At 36.0% G+C, this 21,719-nt stretch overlaps 1 protein-coding gene and 1 non-coding gene across 2 annotated transcripts in view; both read left to right on the forward strand.

Annotated features, from left to right (window-relative positions):
* The window catches only part of IL1RAPL1 (interleukin 1 receptor accessory protein like 1), a 1,449,662-nt gene that overhangs the window by 639,113 nt on the left and 788,830 nt on the right, over positions 1-21,719 (forward strand). The gene's annotated exons all lie outside the window — the stretch shown is intronic.
* LOC119523875 lies at positions 15,369-15,472 on the forward strand. The gene has a single exon (XR_005214682.1). It is a non-coding gene; the product is annotated as a U6 spliceosomal RNA (small nuclear RNA).

A 21,719-nucleotide genomic window follows, 5' to 3' on the forward strand; every position in this document is an offset into this window, starting at 1 on the left:
ACACTGGGTTTTATTATAATACATTAAGTTTTTTGTGGTAACTGAGTGTTTTTCTTAGAATAACCAAAATTCTAAATTGCAATCATTAGCATATTTTATAAGAAAAGAGTGAGGTCTCAAGTGAACTAAAAAATAAGCATTAAAGTGCTAAAACTAAAAGTATATAATGATGACACAATGAAAAGGTCAAAAATCACAAGAACCAATTAGAACTAAACAAAATAAATCAGTGAATTAGTAGGATTAAGAAAGCTTTGCTTCTTTTCATAAGAGGATGAAAAGCCAAGAATGTGATTTTTTAAAAGACTATTCATGAATGGAATTTTTAATCCATTCAAAGCCTAATCCAAGTTTAAGGATTCAAATAATAAAGCCCTAACATTTTAATTTTCACTCACAGGAGGTTCAATCAGACTAAGGCATTTAATTTGGTGGCCTCTTGTTAACAGATATAGTTACCTCTAGTGTGCCTTGCTTTATACAAAGAATGAGTTCCAATTAATTTGGATGCAAAATGACAACTGATAAACTGAATTCCATTTTCCGTTTGTTTTCATTAAAAAGCTGTAGAATTTTCCATGCAACCAACATTTCTCTCTGGAATGAGTAACTTAAGTTTAAAATTGAGTAAGAAAGAGCGTATGATGCAGAGGATTTCTAAGACTATTTTTTCCTTATGTACATTTGCAGCACTAAGAGTCACTTTCTCTTAATCTTTTAGATTGCCCCTTTGCTTGCTTTCTGGATAGACGACCATTTCCTATAATAATAGTTAACACCCATTGAGTGTTGTCTAGTGATCTAGAACCTTTGCATCAGGTCAACTTCTTGACAACCCCATTAAATGGATACTATTGGGATCATCAACATCTCCTTTTCACAAATGAAAAATTGAGGCAGAGAAAGGTTAAGTAACTTGCCTTAGGCCACGTAAATAGGAATTACCGAGTTTGTTTTTAAAGTTGGTAGTCTGACTCCAGATCCTTCACTTTTTAGAAAAATCCTTTTCTTTTTAATTTTTATATGTAACACAAATACCGAAAATACGTATAAATCAAATTTCTCATTGATGAACTATTATAAGGCAAGCATCCCATTACTATCCCCGATACCACCCCCACCAGCAACCCTCCACATGCCCCGCTCCTAACACCCATTCCTCCCAACAAACATACACACAAGTATCACCACTATGCTGACTTTTGTCGGAATCACATCCTTAATTTTTTTCATCTGAATATATATCCCTAAACATATAGTTTAGTTTTTATTTTTGAAAATCTTTTCAGTCTCTCTTAATCAACAAGATTATCCTTTTATCTTTTTTTGAATATTTTAAGCTGTTTATGTATTGAAGAAACTGGATCATTTGTTTTGTAGAGTTTTCTATGATCTGGCTCTTGCTGCCTGTGTTTTTCTGATGTAGCTCAACTTGTTCCAGTGTCTTTCCTCTTACCTTGCCAGAAGATCATCATACTTCCAGCTTCCTTTCCTTCACTGCTCCTGTGGCCCTGGGGTTACTCTATCACTTGCTTCTCCAGTAGGTGCTATGAGCTCAAATATCTTTGACTCTGGTTCCAAAATGCCTATCCACAGATGTATTCCAGGAATGGTGGGCTATGCATAGTTCTGAGGCAGAATGACAAAAATGAGGAACATGGAACATATTTTCACACAGCTACATTTATCCTTTTTGAAGGAGTGTCTTTCCATTCTACTGTTTTACTCTTGTTCTATTTATTTGGTGGTGTTTTATTTGCATTTTCGTTTTGATGAAATAAAATGTTAGAAACCTGTTGCTCATCTTCATTCTTATTTATTTTGTTGTTTTATCAAATTCCAAAGTTTGGAAACATTATCTTAAAAGTCCTGCAGAAATTTAGTATTAAATTTCATAAAATACATTATTATTCTTAATCAGTTCTGTATGATAAAAATTAAAAATGGTCTTTTTAAAGTCCACATTGAGGGAAGATACCTGTGATTTGTCTTAAGCTTTTGAATAAAACTCATTGTAACTCAAATGTATTTTCACCCTTAAAACTACTATACTACATTATTTAAAGAAGAAAGTCAACTTTCCAATTTTTTTTTTATACAGAAAACATTTAAAAGTTAATCTCATGGTGAAATAAGCCAGACACAAAGGACACATATTGTATGATCTCACTGATTTGAAATAATTAGAGTAAGCAAACTCATCAAGTTTGAATCTGGAATATAGGTTACCAGGGGGCCAGATGGGGATAGGGAATGGGGAGTGAAGGCTTAAAATGTACAGGGTTCCTGTTTGGAATAATGGAAATGTTTTGGTAATGGGTGGTGGTGACGGTGGCACAATACTGTGAGTGCAGTTAACAGCACTGAAATATTTACATGAATGTGGTTAAAAGGCGAAATGTTAGATTGTATATATGGTAACAATGAAAATTTTTGAAAAAAATCCATGGAACTATTCTACATAAACCATGACCCCTAAGTTAAACCATGGGCTTTAATTAACAGTATAATTATAAAAATGTGCTGTCATCAATTGTAACAAATCTTCCACACCAAGGCAAGTTGTTGTGGTGGGGTGGTGTATGGGAATCCTGTATCTTTTGCATGCTTTTTCTGTAAATCCATAACTTCTTTAATACAGAAAAAAATTATCAGAAAAAATTAAAAAAAGATAACCAAATAAAATGAGGAACCCCAGTGGTGCTAGTAGTGGTGGGTAATCTCATGGAAGTTGTAGAAAGAAAGGTGGCTAAGGAATTCTCCTAGGTACATTTATGGTTGTGTTCCCTCAATGCGATTGTGTCCCTTCATTCTGTTTGCTGTTGTGAAAGTCCATTTCTCACGTGCAGTGCCAACATAAACTTTCAACACAGGAACAACTTTGTTTTTTGAGGACATTGTTCTCAATTATAGAAATTATTTTGAAAAGTAGCACTTCTGCCCATGCTCTCAGAATGAGTATTAAGTAGATTGATTTATATTTTATATTAGTGGAAGAAAGGCAATCCAAATTCCCTCTCTTTCATGACTTAGTTTATTACATTTTTAGTACTTGCAAATTGTGTGTTCCATGGTAAGTCATGGCACCATGCTATTTATTGAGTGTCCATGGCCACTGACTGACATGGCATTGGATGTCATTGCATGTAACACTGCATTGTTGCTCCAAGCCTTTTTGCCTTCGTACTAAATGACTAACCCCATCAGAAGAAATTTATAATGGACATATAACTCACCTATTTGGTCCTATGAGATTGATTTATTGTGAAGTTACTGACTATAATGTCTTTGAGATGATAGACCTACCTCTATTTCAAATAAACACAACCTCATCTGCAGAGTTCAAAGTGGGCCTATATACTGTAAGTCTGTTTTAAGGAAATGGGATGAAGCCAACTGTTAAAAATGAGAAAACATGCATGACAGGGTTAGGAAGTGACTGTGTTATGTAAAAGTATTAAACTAGGAAATTAAAATCATATAGAAGGTTAATATTGTTTGAAAGTGTATTTTGAATCTCATAGAAAAATTAGCACTCTTAAATTAAGTGATGTGATTTCAGCCTTCCCAGGCCCTCTGTTTCCCCACAATATCAAACCCTTCTTCCAAACCCACTCCCTCCCTTTATTGTGACCCCTCTAAGTGCTCTATCATTATAGTCCCTAATATATATAAACTTGACTTTGTTGTCTCCCAGGAAATTCGGGTTTTCTGTCATCCTACTTCATGTCTCTATCCCTTCCTACAATCCTTTAAACCACTGAAAATTTGAAAACCTTATGGCTCTCAATGCCTGCCCAACTTTCTAATTCCTTCAAATGACCATAAGCTAATCTGATGAACTAATTCATACTAAAGTGCAAATGAGAGAATGAGAGATGGCTGACCACTAGGCAAGTCCATTCTTCAGCCATCAAGTTATAATTGTGTTTTATCAGTGACCCTTCACATGCAATGCCAGTGACTGGGGTTGGAAGTTAGAATTTTCTGTAATGATGGCCCCATGGTATACTGAGGCATGAGGCTTTTGGTAGCAGAAGGCATCTCTGAAAGCCTCTAATTCACAGCAGCTCTGAAATAGGCCTAGGCAAAGCCTTGTAAAGCTCCAGTGACATTTATAAGGGAACTGTTGTGAATAATCTGGTATTGCATGTTCAGTCTGTCCTGTATGTATCAGAAAAATACCCATCACTTTCTGCTGCAAGATATTAGAATTGCTGGTGCCTTAAGCCACAGGCTTCAATTTTGCTGTCTTGCTTCTTCCTTTTGGCTTCTCCTTTGCAGATGGACTGGTTGAGAAGGGGATGGAGTTGTTGGGTGGTGGGGGTGGAGGCAGGTAGTCACTCCGTGCAGTGGCTTTTGTTTATTTTCTGACTGACCTGGCACAGCGTAGGCGGAGGCGATGCATGTTTCCTGACATTGGGCCAGTGATGTATGGCCTGACCTTCAAAATGAGGAACATCTTCTCTGTGGGTGAGAGGATAGCTGTGCAAATGCTTTTATCCCATATTGCTCAGCAATTTGCAACCAGTTCCAACAAAAAGTACCTACCCCGCTGAGTTTGCTGAAGCTTGTATATTGGTTTTAGTTGGAACATTTTGGCAAATTAAAGGCTGAGTGAAACCATAAAATTGGTTTTATTTGCAACAGAGCCTTGTGGTGTCTGTCGGTTGCTCTTGCCTCTCTTTCTTTCAGTCTTTGACAAAGATTGTTTCTGTAGGTAGTTTATATAATTTTATAATGAATTTTCATCGGTTTCAGTAAAGGACAGCCCTTACCCTCTGTGTCCTTTTAATTGATATTGGGCATGATCTTTTATTTTTAGTCTTTGCCTTACTTAAGCCTAGTGGACACCTTCTTTCAATTTCTCTCGTCATTATCAAGAGCCACTGACAAATGTTGTGGTGAACAGATTGCATTTCTGTTATCTGTTTAAATTTCTTTCTCAAATATTGCAAAGAACAGGTGATACAGCAATACATTTTTTATATTATTACACCTGATATATGCAATGTCTTTTAAAATAATTCAGTGCATTCTCTTTCTGGAAGTACTATTACTGCACTTATGACGTCTTTTAGAAACACAAAAGATTCCATTCATTTCTGAATAAAAAGGAGTTGTGGGAATAGGAATGCCTTGTAAGTCAGAAGAGCAGGATTCTAGTCCTGACATTGCCAATAGCTTGTATGATTTATGGCAAGTTGCTTAACTTCTTTGAGGCCTCAGTTCTTTATAAAATGAGGAGCTTGTCTGGATCAATGGTTTTCAACCCTGGTTGTACATTAGAGTCACTTGGGAAGCTTTTTGAAATATACCAGTAACTTGCCTCATTCCAGACTAATTATGAAATGGAATCCCTAGATTCCTTTTTGAGACTTTGGTACTGGCCTATTTTAAAAACTCCCCAAATTATTCTAATCTGCAGCCAGGGTTAGGCACCAATGAACTAGGTGATTTCTAAGATCCTTTACAGCTCTAAGATTGTGAGAGTTTAATCTCCTAACAGATCGTTTGGCTATATTTTTAAAAATCTTTGGAAATAAAATAAAAGTGTTAATTGAATTAGGCAAATCTTTTTAATCAGCACATACAGTCCTCACAGGAAGAGTCAGCCAAGTGTGTCTTATACAGTATATTATTTTTATACCATCATTCTCAAACTTTGTGCATAATCTTAACAATAGAGTCCTGGTTCTCCCCGACCCCAGGCATTTCTGATCCAGTAATTATGGGAGGGAGACCTGAAATCTCTGCATCATGAATAGCTAGCTCAGGTGACTCATCCAAGTGAGTCTACCTAGCTCAAGTCCATGAATGTCCTATATTCTGTGGAGAAGGCATTTTTGAACTATTCTCTAAATAATAAAGGTATACCAGGCATGCCTCCTCTGATTTACCATAAGATGGTTCAAGTTTGCCTCTATTTGGTTCAACAGCACTGCTATGGATGCCATTAGAAGGCAAACTGTTAAGATTGGGCATGACATATTTTGAGTGAATTTGAGCTTTCCTTAGAACCACAAAATTACAAATTAGAATTGTAAGGGAGCCACCTAGTGGATAATCGTATAGACCTGTTGCATTTTGTCTTCAGGTTAGTTTTTGCCACGTGGGTTTTAACAGAATATATATTGAATTATATATGTAGCTAAGCATAGATATAAAATATATATGTTTATACATTTGATTTTGCATTTACATTAAATGTATGGTAAATTGTGTTGGATTTTTTTAGTTTGTGTTTGCTCTTTTTGTTTCAAAAATAATTACTCATCATTTTATAAATAGCTCTCTATACATTAAAAAACATGGATGCAGAGATTTAGCCATCATAACAAAAACAATCTATTTGTAACAACATAAAGATAAGCAAGTAACTAAAATGTATGTTTTAATTCCTACTAAATCTTCCTTGGATTTAAATGTAAGAGGTATTTTAGAACTTAAAAATAGTTTATGCAATTAGAGAGTGCAGACATAAGTGTGAAGAAGTTACAGTTTAAAGAGCATTACCATTTTTTATATACTCTGAAGTTTTTAACAGAACATAACAAATGCCTTGGGCTGATTAGGCACAGTGAAAAATATACATAATGCTCTGTACCAAATCATTTACAGCCATCACATATTCATTCATCAAATGAACACCCTCCTGATTTCATGCTTGTAATGTTTATTGTATATAAAGATGAGTTAGACATTGAGTGACAGTGTTTATCTGTTATTCATAGAGAGAAGCAGCAATTTTATGCCCAAGACATTCATTTTCCCAGGTCCATATATCATTTTAAACTAAATTAAAGATATTCTTCTATTACAACTTACATTGCATCAGGTTTTTGTGCTGGGTCATTTTTCTTTCCCCTGTACATAGTGGGGATTTCATCCAATTGTACCTGACTCTGCTATTCAAGTAACTCCCAGATTTTCTCCCTCAGAACTGTCCTCCAGGATCCAGGATTCCAATTACCTGCTGGGCATCACTTCTGATATCATTCCAGCACCTCAACATGTCCCCAAATCAAATTAGTTATCTTTGCATTGCTTTTGTGGTTCTCTTTCAATGAAAGGTTTTTAAAGTCATCTCAAGAATAAAAGACTCTAGTCCTCTTTAATCTCCCTTCTTTCTAATTCTCCTTTCCCTATTTCCCATTGGTTCTAAGACTAAAATGTATTTGGCATCATTCATTCAGGGTACCCTGTAAAAGGGGGATAACGTGATCAAATCCTGTGGTAGGCAGAATTTAAGAGTGACTGCAAGATTCCCACCCTCCCTGGTGTATACACCTGTATATGAGTGTGAATATGATGGTGATGGTTACAACCATGATTAGGTTATATTTATATGGCAAAAATGATGGGAATTTTGCACATATAATTAAAGTCCCAAATCAGTTGATTTTTGAGCTAATCAAAAGAGAGGTTATCTGGGGTGGTCCTGGCTTAATCAAGTATTAGCCCTTAAAATAGGGACTGGACCCTTCCTGAAGAGAGCAATTCTCCTGCTAGCCTTGAAGAAGTAAGAAGCCATGCTGTGAGAGGGCCTGTGGTAGGGCCAGGGGACAAGGAACAGCCTATGGTCTCTAGGAATTGAGCGTGGCCCCTGGCTGACAGTCAGCAAGAGAACAGGGATCTCAGTCCTACAACCACAAGGGATTCAATTCTGCCAACAACTGCATGGGCTTGGAAGAGGAACCAGCTCCATAAATGAGTGCAGTCCAGCCCACACTTCATTGTAGCCTTGTGAAACCTGGAACAGGAGACCCAGCTAAGACTGGCCCAGACTCCTGATTGACAGAAACTGTCAAGATGTAAAAAGATATTGTTTTAAGCCACTAAGTGTGCGTGTAATTTAGTGTCCAGCAATAAAGAACTAATACAGATCCTCATTATCTTCTTGTTTAGATCAGTACAATAACCCTCAAATGAAGTTCTCTTGTCTTTGTGAAATCCTGACAACTCCAGCTCGAGTTATCTTCCTTAAAAACTGCTCCATGAGATAACAGAATTGTCTTGTTCAAAGCTGTATCTCTAGATGAATGCTAGAAGAATACTGCATTGTATCTTAGAAGAATACTAGCATATTGTATGCATGTCACAAATACTAACCATACATCATCTATCCATCTGTACACACACCCATTCCTTTAATGGTCCCTGTTATCTAAAAAGAGATGTCCTCCTGATCTAAAAATAGGAAGGATGTATTATAAAGAGTCAAAATCCTTGGGTTCCTATTCCAGCTCTAGTAATACTTCCTAGCTTTGTGACCACTTGGATGTTGTATGACCTTACTAAACCTCAGTTTTCACATTTATAAAACATGAATAATTCTTACCACTCAAGACTGTCTGAAGATTAAATAAAACAATGCCTTTAGTGGATTTGCACAGCACGTGGCCTAGCGAATACATCAATAAATTTTGGTTATGATTATAACATTTATGTCACTCTACAATCTTCATTTCCCTCCTGTTCTCCTGCCATATGAAGCAGGAACTCCTATGCCTCCCGTCTTGGCAGCATGATGTAGAATAAAATGCATGGATGCTGATTCACTTTCAGGCTCTACCCCTTCTCAGTCATATGACCATGAACAAGTTTCTTTGCAGTCTCAGTTTGGTTATATGTGGAATGGGGATAATTTTAATATATGGCTCCCAAGTTTGTCTTGACTTCATCCCTGTGTAAGTCATATCTGTGTAAGTCAGACAAACAGCTAAAAGTTTGTCATTGACGTCACTTATTATAAGGATGATGTGCTGCTAAATAACATCCTAATAAATAGTTGTGTTGCTCCTGAACAATTTGTGTATTATTTTTTCCCAACTTACCAGTCTTTTTATTTTTCCTAATCTGACCAGACTCTTTGAATTAGCTGCTAACTGAAACAATCTGTACCTGCTTTATTCTAGAGCATGCTCTATACCTGTATCCTTATTTTTCCTTTTTTTCCTTCCCATGTTCTAATTTATGTTTTCCTGCTATATTTAGGTAAGTTACCTAAATTCTTTCTGGAAAAAAAGCAGAGTATAAGTAAATATAGACATATATTTCAGGGTTGTTGCATGTGTAAAAAGCACTATACAAGTGCCATTTGTGTGAATGTTTTAACGTTGAGAATTAACAAATTGCATAAGATAAACTGATACAGGAAAATCTATAATAAAGCAACTTTAAAAATCCTGTAAAATGAATCCCATTCCTTGGCATTGAGTGGATCATAGATGCAATTCATAAAAAGGCAAATATAGCAATTCTTGTATCACCCATTTAATTAAAAGATCCCAAACTGTAACATAAGGAAGTACATGTGTTATAGGCAGCCTATGATTTAATGAACTAACATTGATACTGAAACTGGCACTCTTTCTCCCTCCTGGAAGTATAGCTAAGTCTATACTATAGTTAACTGTTTTTCACCAAATTCCATTTGAAAGTTAATTGGTGAATCTTCTCTGATGTGTCATTGAGCATAATGTCGAACCACAAGATATCTTTACTCTATAGATGTGTTTAAGCAGCACCAAACAACCAGATACCATCAATGGAAATATTGGTCAGATCATTTGTCTACCAAATTTTTCAACTGTTTGGGTTTCTATATTCTAATAAAACATGCTTCTGTGCGGAGACATGCTAATACTTCATCAGAGAAAAATAATCTGGAGGCTTAATTGGAATAAAACTGCATTTGTAGATGTAGTCCCTCTTTCAAGTAATTCACATGCTATTGCAATTTGTAGACTTAAATGTAAATAATTTCTCTGTGACATTATTGAACAAGGATATGCCAAGTATTACTGACATCATGCTGTATGTTGATTCCAGGGACTGACTATGCTGTGAAATCTTTAGTGAGATGGTTGAACTCTATTCTGGTTCGTTTAGGATGACCGTATTCTGTGCTGTCACTGAGGTGCACCAAAAAAGATAAACTGTGGGTGTGTAAGCAGCAAAAATCAAGCCCTCTTAAGGTGTCTATCTTTCTTTTCCTTCCTTTTCTTAATTTTCCAGTTCATACTCACAACTGCTGCAATACCATATATATCCAGCATTAGAAATAAGGACATCTGTATTGCTCTGATATTCTTAAATTGGTATTCAGTAAAATAAAACCATCCCTTGCAGTAGTGGGTGAGAACTTGCCTTTCACCTAGAGCCAAGTTCATTAGAAATTCATGCTCACAGCCCAGAGAAAAACAGGGTTTTTATGAGGTTCCAACCAGTAATATATCTGCATGATCGGTTGTTCCAAGAAACTGAGCAAATGAAAATGTCAGTTTGCTGAAACTGTCAAAACTAGCATAACCTAATTTAGAATTGCTGCTTATTTAATAAACCACCAGTAGCCATACCAGATCGAGTCCTGTCAGTCTTGCAGAAACTTCCTCATTCCTCTTGCACTTGAGATAGGTTTGTAGACACCCTAGGCTTTGCTAAAGGGAAAGAGCATTAATTAGATACAGCACCCAATCATTAAGCAGCTGCCTGCATAGTTAGTGTTTTTAGCTATGAAATGCTATAAACCTTGATCTGAGTATGCTTTAATATATCCAATTGGAACTCCAATTTGCATGCAATTATAAAAACAGGGTGCCTTGCTCTGTGCTTTGCACATGGCACATCCTCAAAAAGCACAAAGTGATGACTAATTTTGCTAATGTATATTGTGTGATTTTGAATTGCATGTTGCCCACTTGAAATATTTTCAATATAGTAACTTCTAGAAGCAGTGATAGATACTTATTTGGGAGCCTTAGCATTTGCAGCAGTACACCATCTTTACAGATATCACCTCTTTGTTCATGAGCTGAGGTTGTTATTTGTTATGGAACAAATGTGTTAGACTGGCAATGGGAAACACTGCTTCAAAGGAGCATACACATAAAGTGGATTACATTGGGTTCTGAGTTTCTAAATAAGCAGTAGCAAAACTCTGAAGTGGGTGGGGCAAGAGAGGACACGAATGGGTGTAGGAAGGGTGTGTGAAGAGGTGTTACTAAAGAAGAAAATCATACATTTTTAATTGCATAGAATAATTTGATTGCAAGTTTCATAGACTGAGAAAAGAATGTAATCATTCATTTCTCTGTGTGTTGGCACAATAGAGATTTATGGGGAGACTGTGGAAGAAACAATATGAAAACAGCTGAATGAACTCAATCGCTATGATGTGACGCCCTCCTTATTGTTGAGAATGGAAAAGAGTGCAAAAGTGCGGCACACCAGATTTGGCAGCAAGCTGTGTTTTCTCAGCACAGTAGATCCCTATTGCTCAAGAGTATTAGAGAAAGCCCTACACACCTGCTTCTGTTATTCTCAAGCTGAATGATGATTACAGAATTTATAAATGGCCTTTCTTTCCTCTCTGCTAATGTTTCTACATATGTGGAAGAAGGTAGATTATCTGGCTATCTAAATATTACCTGGAATTGTTATACTGTGTGGCGGGTGTTCCAGAAATGAGAGCAGGTGATTTTGGTGGTCAGTTTTAGATAATACAATGTTTTTAACATCTCTAATCATATTCTCCAGACTTTCTATTTGTTCTTCCTTCACCACCTAGTAATTGTCATTTTGGCTCCATGGGCCTTTAACCTAGTGTCACATTAACACACTTTCGTCATTGTGTACCATTGCTTTCCCATAACCTCACAATTGTGTAATTTCTTTTCATATGCCATTTCTTAAGCCAATCCTTGCATTACTATTTACTCAATCATGTGTGAAGCTAGGAGTCACCCGCTCATCCTGCATAACAACAGCCTCGCACATGTAGTTTTTTTTTTTCCGTTCTACCTTGTTCCAACTTCTTTCTAGCCAATACTCATCACTGAGATGCACCGTGGGTACCTGTTGTGTTGGGGAAGTTAGAAACAACATTTTAATGATGTCTTCAGTGATTCATAATTGTTCATCATCAACCTATAGTCACATGCAGTAACCAGTAGACATGCTAGTGAGCACATTATCAACTATAGAGGCTAGATGTTGGCACATGTAAACCTGGAGAACAAAGTGTCCAGGAAATCAGAGATGAATGTCTCTGTCTGCAGTATTAGAGTTTCATTAGGACATGACCCAGAAACTCATTTTGAAAACAAACAAAAAATGAATCATCCCCTCTTTATCAATGACTTCATAATATTTCCTGGATTTGTATTGTAGGTCATGAATTTACAGAGGATTTTAAGTTATCCAAATGCAAAACTTTTCACATATCTCTATACTTTACAAAGCTTTCATTCAAAAAGATGTCAGCCTTTAAAAAATAAATTTATAAACCATCCATGCCTTATAATCTAATAAAAATGGAAATATGGATAGTAAAACATTTTTCTTCATGTTCTGTGTTTCATTGTGTAGTCTGACTCATTTGCACTAATCTATGTAGAATTTATCTTGGGTAGTCTTTGTTACAGAAAGTGGAATGGTTACCGAAAGTAGAATGGTTACTGTTTTTGTCATTGGCCCTGCTTTCTTATGTGATGGAGAATTGTTGTAAGTAAATTGCATTACTTTCTAAAAATAGAAGCATTTTTATACAAAGCCTTTGAAAGTCACACCCACATTCAATTTTCAACTAATAATTGGTAAGTAAAAAAAAAAAGTAAAAAAAATTAAAATAAGTAGTGTGTATTAGGTGTCAATTGCTGCTATAATAAAATACCAGAAACTTACTGCATAAAACAACATAAATATATTATCTTACAGTTCTGTAAATTAGAAGTCCAATACGGGTCTCACTGGGCTGAAATCAAGGTGTAAGCTGGGCTGCATTCCTTTCTGTGAGCTCTAGGAGAGAAGCCATTCTCTTGCCTTTTCCAGCTTCTTGAGGCTGCCCACATTGCTTGGCTCATGGCCCCCTTTCACCATCTTCAAAGCCAGCAACATTTTATCTTTCTGACCCTCCTCCATAGTCACATCTCCTTCTCTGACTCTGTTCTTCTGCCTCCCTTTTCCAATTTTTCTAATCCCTTTGTGATTACATTGGGCCCAGCAGGATGTTCCATGATAATCTTTCTATTTTAAGGTCAGCTGATTAGCAATGTTAATTCCATCCTCAACCTTAATCCCCGTCTACTATGAAACCTAACATATTCACAAATTCCCTGGGATTAGGAGTGGACATTTTAGAGGGGCTATTATTCTGCCTACCACATAGTGGTATGTGGTTATACAAGTATGTATTTTAGCAAATTCTGTCCATGAAAGCTGACATCAGTAAAACAGATTAAATACTTGCCTTTTTTCAACTTTGGCACTAGATGTTTGCCTATAGAATGAAAGAAAACCAACCTGATTATATAGAATGTACTTTGAAGCAATTTGAAGATCAGAAACTATTTATACAAATAAATGCATATATGATCTTAATGAAAACTGAGTACAAGATCATGGAATTTTCCCAGCAAAAGGCAATGATCTGTGACATGAATACATAAAGCAAATCCCAGAAGGTAACTCCAGATTCTAAAAAGTGAATGCCAAAAAATTGCTAACATCTCCAGACGTTTTCATGTGAGCCACTAACCATTTCTAATATCCCCTCACCCTATTTTCCACAGTTGAAGAAAATAAATATTTTTGTATGGTCTGTCTAATGTTACTATTTTCACTTCCTATTATAAATTCCTAAATTGAGGGATGGAGGGTAAGCTGTCAATAATCACTCTCTTATCCATAACTTTTTTGGTATTGCTTCAACAAGTCAGTACCCTGTGAAACTTTATGTTGCAGGGTGGGAACCTTTAGGAATGAAGAGTTGTAGTAGTTGTGATAGAAATAGGGACCAGAACAGCCATACGATGCTGGGCTATATTATTAATGCCAACATACTGTATAATGACATTGAATGAGAAAAGAAATGGATTTTGGGGAACTCCCATTTGAGCTGAACTGAGCATTTCTTCACCATGTTACTATAGGAAAAATGTTATATTAGGGATACAAGAGACCTGGTTTCTAGCCCTGGCTCTACCTCTCATTATCTTGTCCTTTTGAACAAGTTAAAGAACTTCTTTTTGTTTCACTCTCCTCACTTAAAAAAAAAAAAAGAGTTTAGGTGGAATTATCGCTGAAGTCCTGTCTTATCAAAGCTCCTTTGATGTTGTGTTACATTCCCAGTCTTACATGGCCACCACATATTTCACGTCGTTTCTGATGCCTCATAGGAAAAAGAGGGGGCAGCAAAAAAGGAAATCTAACAAGCAGGTGTGATACAACAAAGATCTTCAACTACTAGTGTGGGAAACAGAGAGTTCACTGAACTTCTGTGATCTGAAACGGGTTCTTTTGCTCATCTCCTTGCTACTTTACTGTTTTCCAAATTCAATTTCAATGGCAATGGTAAAATGTGAAGGGGGCTTAAAACAAAATAGCACCAGGATGTTTCACTATAGTTCTGCCTTACTTTGTACGGAATAGACTTGATTCTAGAAAGTTGATAGCAACATGAAATTCTCTCAATAAGATATTTCTCCAACTGACTTCTTTTATGGAATTGAAGCTACAATCCCAAAGGAAGATAAATGATCCCACAAGATGCAGTATAAATCAGAGAATATTATGTTAGAGATAGGACAGACCACAAACAAAATCTCTCCTATGCCCACATTTAACTGATAAGGACCTGCAAACAGGCTTCATACGTCACCGAAGGTCATGCAACTAGTTACAGAGCCAAGAGTGATACTGGACCTAAGATATCCCACTTCAGTTATATTCAACTTTTCATACTTGAATTTTATATTATTACAAATAGTAATTAAAGAGTTTTTGATTAAATACATAGATAGTGTTCAATATCTGTCACTAATTTTAATAACAGTTAATATTTTAATGGTGCTTACTTAGCAAGTTCCAAGTACTATTCTAGATGCTTTACTTTTTTGAAGTTTTGTTAACTCATGTAATCCTCCCAACAACCCTATGGCATAGTAGTTCTATTTCTACTCCTATTTTTCAGGAGGGGGGTTTATACCCATGTTAAAGCTTTTTGTAAATGGTACCGATGAGATTTGAATGCAGACCGTTTGGCTTCCAACCCTGTGCTCTCAAATATGCTATAATGCTTCTGAACTTAAATGCCATACAAAACATCAAGCTACCAGGTTGGAACTACATTCTTTCATGATCACATTCAGGTGAGATCAACCGCTTTATTATTTGGGTCTTTAACATAGGCATGTGACTTTTCTCTCTAACCTGAGGTTCATTCATTCAATATGTAGTGATCGAACATATGCCATACATCTAAGAGTGTATCAACTGTTATAGGGGCCACAGCACATAATACAATTCAAAATGAGAGGGTGATGATAAAATAGTATAATTCAGAGTTTAATCAATAGTATCTATAGTTGCTTTGGCAGCACATTTACCCAAATTGGAATGATATAGAGAAGATTAGCATGGCCTCTGCACAAGCATGACAGAGTATAATAAATAGCATTAATAACAACAATGATTAGATATTACATATTTAACATGTATCAGTCTTTTTTTCTGGGTGCCTTGCATATATTATCTCATTTAATTTTCATACCAGTTCCTTAAGGCAAGTCATTTCTCCATTTTATAGATGACAAAACTGAGACTTGAACAGGGAAGCAGCTTACTCATGATCACAAAGGAAGTTTAAGAGTTGTCATTCAAATCCAGGTCTCTGTGGGTGAAACTCCCATTTTATTTCTACCGTTCTGCTGTGAACCTAATTACTACATTCTAAGGAAAATCAATGCTCCTCTCCAGGCCCAGTTTGGAGGCTGTTACTTCTGAATATTCAACGAGCAGCCCTCTTGGTCTCTTTTTACTCAGATGCTACAGGTAGCTGTGTTTTCCTCATCTCTTCACCCATGGTTGTGAGGATAAATCTTGGAGTTCATCTCCAGCCTTTATATTTATTCTCTACCAATTAATTTTAAGATCAGAGCATTGCAAAGTATTTTTGGAGTCTGAATGATGTGATGAATAGGAATAGAGAATGTATCAAACTTTCTAAATATATTATCTAACTTCAAGGCTAATGATTATTTCTTTTCTTTTTATTTTCTGCTCTTCTACCTTATTTCCCATTTTCCCAATATTGTTTCTCTCGTCTGACTTTGAAGAGCCACACCCCCTAGTATCTGGAGCCTCCTCTGATTTAATCACTCATTTAAGAACTAGACTGTGCCTCTCTCTTTTCTCTAAATAATGTGGTTTCAGCTTTTTATACCTACTGAGGGCCACTCTGGGCAAAAGAAGAATTGCATCTCCCCATTTTAGAGGGTCTTGAATAATGAAACAGCTCTCTCTAACTCTCTCTCTTTCTCTGTCTCTTGTGTAAGCATGTAAACATTGTGTAATTCCATGAACATCCCCGTTATCTATGTGTTTCTGGTGTTTTGGTGAATCACAGCTTAGGGGTATAATTGTATATGTATTATTATATTCACATAGAGACTTGTCAGGGCAAATAATAGTCTCCCTGAAAATGATGCTTGCAGTCAACACTGGCATAGAAAGTTGATAGCAGCATTAAAATTTTTGCAACTGGCTGCCATAGAAACCAATACAGGAGTGACTTTGCAATGAAATATGACATCTCAGGAATCTGTCTGGTGAATCTTTAACACATAAATTAAAATAAATTGGAAGCAGTTTTATCTAGAGCCTTTTAGATCCTCAGAACCTGGATCTTAAAGCACTTAAACAAAGTATTTAGAAAAGACATTGGTTCTTGCCATTTTCAGATTCATAGAAGAGACTTTCTTTAGATGCTAATAGCATTTTGATGGGAGAATTACTCTATCTGGAGTATTTGGCTCAGAAATGATTTAAAGAAGATTGTATGTTATGCCTTTTAAAAATTAAGGTTCTCGTTTTTCCCATCCCTAAATCATAACTGGCATAAGATTTTAGAAGTCAAGACTTAACAATCAGCAAACAAACATATTTGCAAAATTGTTGAATAATGGTTATTTTTGCATTTGAAATGCAATTGCATTCACACTTTATATATTGAGACATATGTGTGTCCATTCACTGCATGTATGCAAACAAAATTTCACCAGACTCTGGGACTGAATTGCCTGAGTAGTCCAATTCCTGAGGTTCCTCTAACCCCTGGAGCTTCCATCTTTAACAGATACCTTAACAAGAATTCTTCATATACATTTTAGCCTCCATGGAATTCTTCAAAGACAAAATTCCTGTCTTAATATATAGAATATCTCAAATATTAATCTCCTATTCCCTATTATTGATTCTTCATGATACTTTTGATTACTAGTTATTGTGATCTGCTGGTGCAGATCAGATTTGTTAACATCTCTTCCCTTTTTTAGGAATGTGAACTTGTGCAAAAGGCCTTTAACAATCAATGCTACCAGGAAAACTGAGCCAAATTAAAATGATTAATTATCACCCCCAGGTCTCTTCCACCTCTGCATCCTCGCTTACCAACACCTAAACTCTATTCCCACATACAGTAGACATGTCTTATATTTTCAGGTGCCACAGTGAAGACTCTTTCCCCACACCACCCTTGACATTTGACTTACTTGTTATCACTCTTCTAGTCATCATTTCAAATTACCACCGCCATGTTGCCTGGAAAAGTGATGATGAGAGGATTCTCATAATAGCCTACATGGCCACTGTGAATGATTTCCATTGAATCATTTCCTCTTCCCTCCCTTTTTCGTTCTTCTGCTTCCTGTTGCTGCTCCCAATTTTCTGTAAAATGCTGGATTATGTATGTATTACCAGCATCAGAGAAAATACTTCCTTTCATGTGGGAAACCAAGTAATCACAGCATGTTAGTTACAAGTTTTATGGTTTTTTCTTCTGTGTTCGTTTATTGCTTGGATCCACACAGGATGTTTTGTTCTTCCCTAGGAGGAGAGGTTTACAGCCCCTTCTTCCCTAACCCCAATTGCTTTGAAGTCTAGAACTGTTTCCAAAGTTTGAGGGTTCTCAAAGGTCAGTCTTGGGGTGGGGGTATGGTGTATACATGCAGGTGTATATGGACACTCGTAATGCTCAGTAGTGAGGAAATAACTAAATTAATTTGTCAAACTTTTTAACACAAGGTGAAGACAGAAAATGACCCCTATCCCAAAGACATGAAAAAACAAAACAAAACAAAACAAAACAAGAAAGTTAGACCAAACAGGAAAGAGCAGACAAATGACCAATGATATATTCACACCTCAGTTGGGTTCATGCATTCTGGTTTACATAGAGCGTACAATTTATCTTTTCAAGTAGGTTAGCTGTGCCTAGATATTTACTGTAACATGTATTTTTCTAAAAGCAAAAATTATTACCTTAAATTCATCAGAATTCTAAACCACAAAATATATATCAGGTTTTGGAACAAAAGGGCTTGTAAAACAAAGCAGATGTATTTATCTATTCATTTACATATTTTAGTGTCATATATGTGGAAATAAAAGACAAAAAAAAATCAATAGGATCCAGTTATTCCAAGAACTATAACACAAATGATACTGCACTCACCTGGCTCCAGGAACAGATCACACAGGCATGAAGGACACTAAAGTACAATACTGAAAAAAACATAGAAAGAAAAATAAATAACCAAGAGAGAAATACAAAACAGGGCCAATAGTGATGAAAAGATAAGGTTGTTAAGAAATTCGAAACTTTGAAAGAAAGTAAAATGAATGTCCTTTGTATAATATCCTCTTTGGGGTCTAATCTAAAATATCTAATCTAAACAGATATTTGATGGAAGAAATAATATGAAGAGATTGAAAACATAGAATGAGTGAGGCCATGTGTGGTTTGGTGTGGCATTTGCATAGTTAGGGGAACCTTACTAGGGTTCTTGAAGCTTTCTCACTTTGGGAAGGTACTTTTATCTTGAAGCTAACTTTGTAGAGAGGAAGTAGAACTAGGGTGGTTCTGAAGAGCTGTCATATTATGGATGCTTCCCACTTGCTCTAAATTAACAAAAGAAAAAGACAAACACAAGCAAATAGAAAGTTGCATGCAATGCATATCATAGACAAGATAATATTACTGCGTATAAAAAGCTCTTATAAATCAATGAGAAAAGACCAAAATCCAGTACAAAAATGGATATGTGATATGAATAGACAGTTCATAGGAAAGGGAATTCATTTGTCTTTGAAATACATGAAAAATATTCAATTTTTTTCATAATAAAAGAAATGTAAGTGAACATGAAAAATTTCACCATCAGGTTGCTAAAGTTAAAAAACTGCAAGGGTGTAGAGAATCGAGTAATAACACATTACAGATGAGAATTAAATTCATAGAGCCTATATGCAGAGAAATTTAGTAATATCTATTGTTCTGGTTTGCTAATGCTGCTGTTTTGCAAAAGACCAGAAATGGAGTGGCTTTTATAAAGGGGGTTTATTTGGTTACAAAGTTACAGTCTTAAGGCCATAAAGTGTTCAAGGTAAGGCATTAACAGCAGGGTACCTTCCCTGAAGGACAGCCAATGGCGTCTGAAAATCTCTGTTAGCTCGGAAGGCACGCGGCTGGCATCTGCTTGCTCCCAGGTTGCGTTTCAAAATGGTGTTCTCCAAAATGTCAGTGTCAGCTTCCAACAGCCATCTTCAAAATGTCTGCCTTAGCCGCCCCTGCTCTGTAGTTCTTTCTGTTTGTGAGCCCCTTTAAAAGACTCCAGTGAACTAATCAAGGCCCACCCTGAGTGGGTGGGGCCACATCTCCATGGAAACAGTCAATCAGAGGTCACGCCCTAACCAAAGGTGTCACTCACAGTTGGGTGGGTCACATCTCCATGGAAAAAACCTAATCCAAAGGTTCCAATCTAATCAACACTAATATGTCTGCCCTCACAAGATTGCATCAAAGAACATGGCTTTTTCTGGGGGACATAATATATACAAACTGGTATATCTATCAAGACTAAAATGGCACATTTTGACTCAGCTAGTTTTGAATTTATCTTACAGATACATTCATCCAAGTGTGAGATGCCTGATTATATACATACACAAACACACACACGCACACACATACTCATATATAGACATTTTTTTAAATTGCATAAGATTGGAAATTACTTAAATATCCTTCAGTAGAGGACTTACATATCCATTAATGAAAGACTGGTCAAGAAAATTATTGCTCATCATATGGAAACCATTCAGCTATGAAAAAGAAAAAGGAAATTGTAAGATGGAAAGAACTTAAAATAGTTATTGTTAAATGAAAAAATAGAAAGTGAGGAACAATGGATATAGTGTATAATATGCGCCTGCTTGGGGGAAAGAATGTGTGTGCACATGCAGACAGACACACATTGTGGTAATCACAGAATATCTGAGACCTGTTTATACTAGAAACTGATTAAAGAGGTTGCCTCTAGGGAGGGGAACTGGTTGCCTGGGGACATTGGAGCAGGAGAAAGACTTACTTTTCAATGTATATGCCTTCATATCTTTTACATTTTATATTTTATTGTATGTGCTCTTAAAAATAATTAGTAAAAGGGTTAAAGGAAAATATGGATTTGAAGAATACATTCTGTCTGCATTTGACTAGAATTACTTTTGCTGTATTAGGGATCTGGCAATGGTGAACATGACACAGGAGGAAGAAAAACTTTCACAGATATTTTGACATCAGACTGAAATCACTTGATAGTTTTTGCCTGATTAATATTCTGAATTGATTATGCCGAGGATGTTGTGACCCAAAAATGCAATAATCCATTACGGTGTCTCGTTTACATCCCATTAACACTGACAGTACTCCATGTTCTATGTTACCTTTTTTTTTTTTAATTTTACATTAGCATCTCCGTTATTTTACCATTTTCCAATTATTCAGCAATATATGAATCAGACTCACGTACTGCATTGAGAACAATGAAGATAAAAATATGTATTTCTTATAGCAATTATAGATAACGGCAGTGAAAATGGGTTTCTGAGTATGAAAAGAGTGGAGAACAAGTCGAAATCTTATATGAATATGAGAGAACATTTGAGTTATAATTAGAAGGCCCCGATGGCCTAATTTTCCTCATTAATGTTGAATGACATTTTTGAAAAGTACGTATAATTTAAGGTACCAAATGCCAAAACAGTGAAATAAGGAAGACGCATAGAAATAAAGAGGAATCTCCATTTGTTACATAATTTACATCCAAATGTTTTCCTAAGCAGTTATGTAAAATGTTGTATAGGAAATTTTACACATCATTTAATATAACATCTCTTTCCTTGAAGTGTTTAAGTGATTTTTTCATATAAAAATTTGAAAAACCATGACCAGTGACATAACTTAGATATGTAGACTTTAGCTAGGCATAAGAAGAGCTGATCAAATATTTTCTTTAATGTACCTCAAGCTACGTCTTGTTTACTTGGAATATCACATTCTTTTCTTTCGCTGGACTTTATTCCATTACCATACTCATCACTTATATTCACCATGCCACTTAAGGAAAAAAAAAGCCCCAAAGGGGATATAAAAGAGAACCACAATGGTTAAACAGGAACAACAACAACAAAGTTTAGCTAACTAATTAAAGATATTTGATAAGCCTCCTGGTGATGTCCAAGGTAATGAACTTACCCAAGGGTAAGAGGGGCATGATTCTATGCATCTCACCTGTTGGCAAAAAGAAGAAAGCATTAAACCATTAAACTATGGCTTGTGGATTAGATTTCAGAGGGGCAGTTTACTGTGTGCTGAGAAT

Source organism: Choloepus didactylus, chromosome X (genome assembly GCF_015220235.1).
Source record: "Choloepus didactylus isolate mChoDid1 chromosome X, mChoDid1.pri, whole genome shotgun sequence".
Classification (NCBI taxonomy): Eukaryota; Metazoa; Chordata; class Mammalia; order Pilosa; family Megalonychidae; genus Choloepus; species Choloepus didactylus.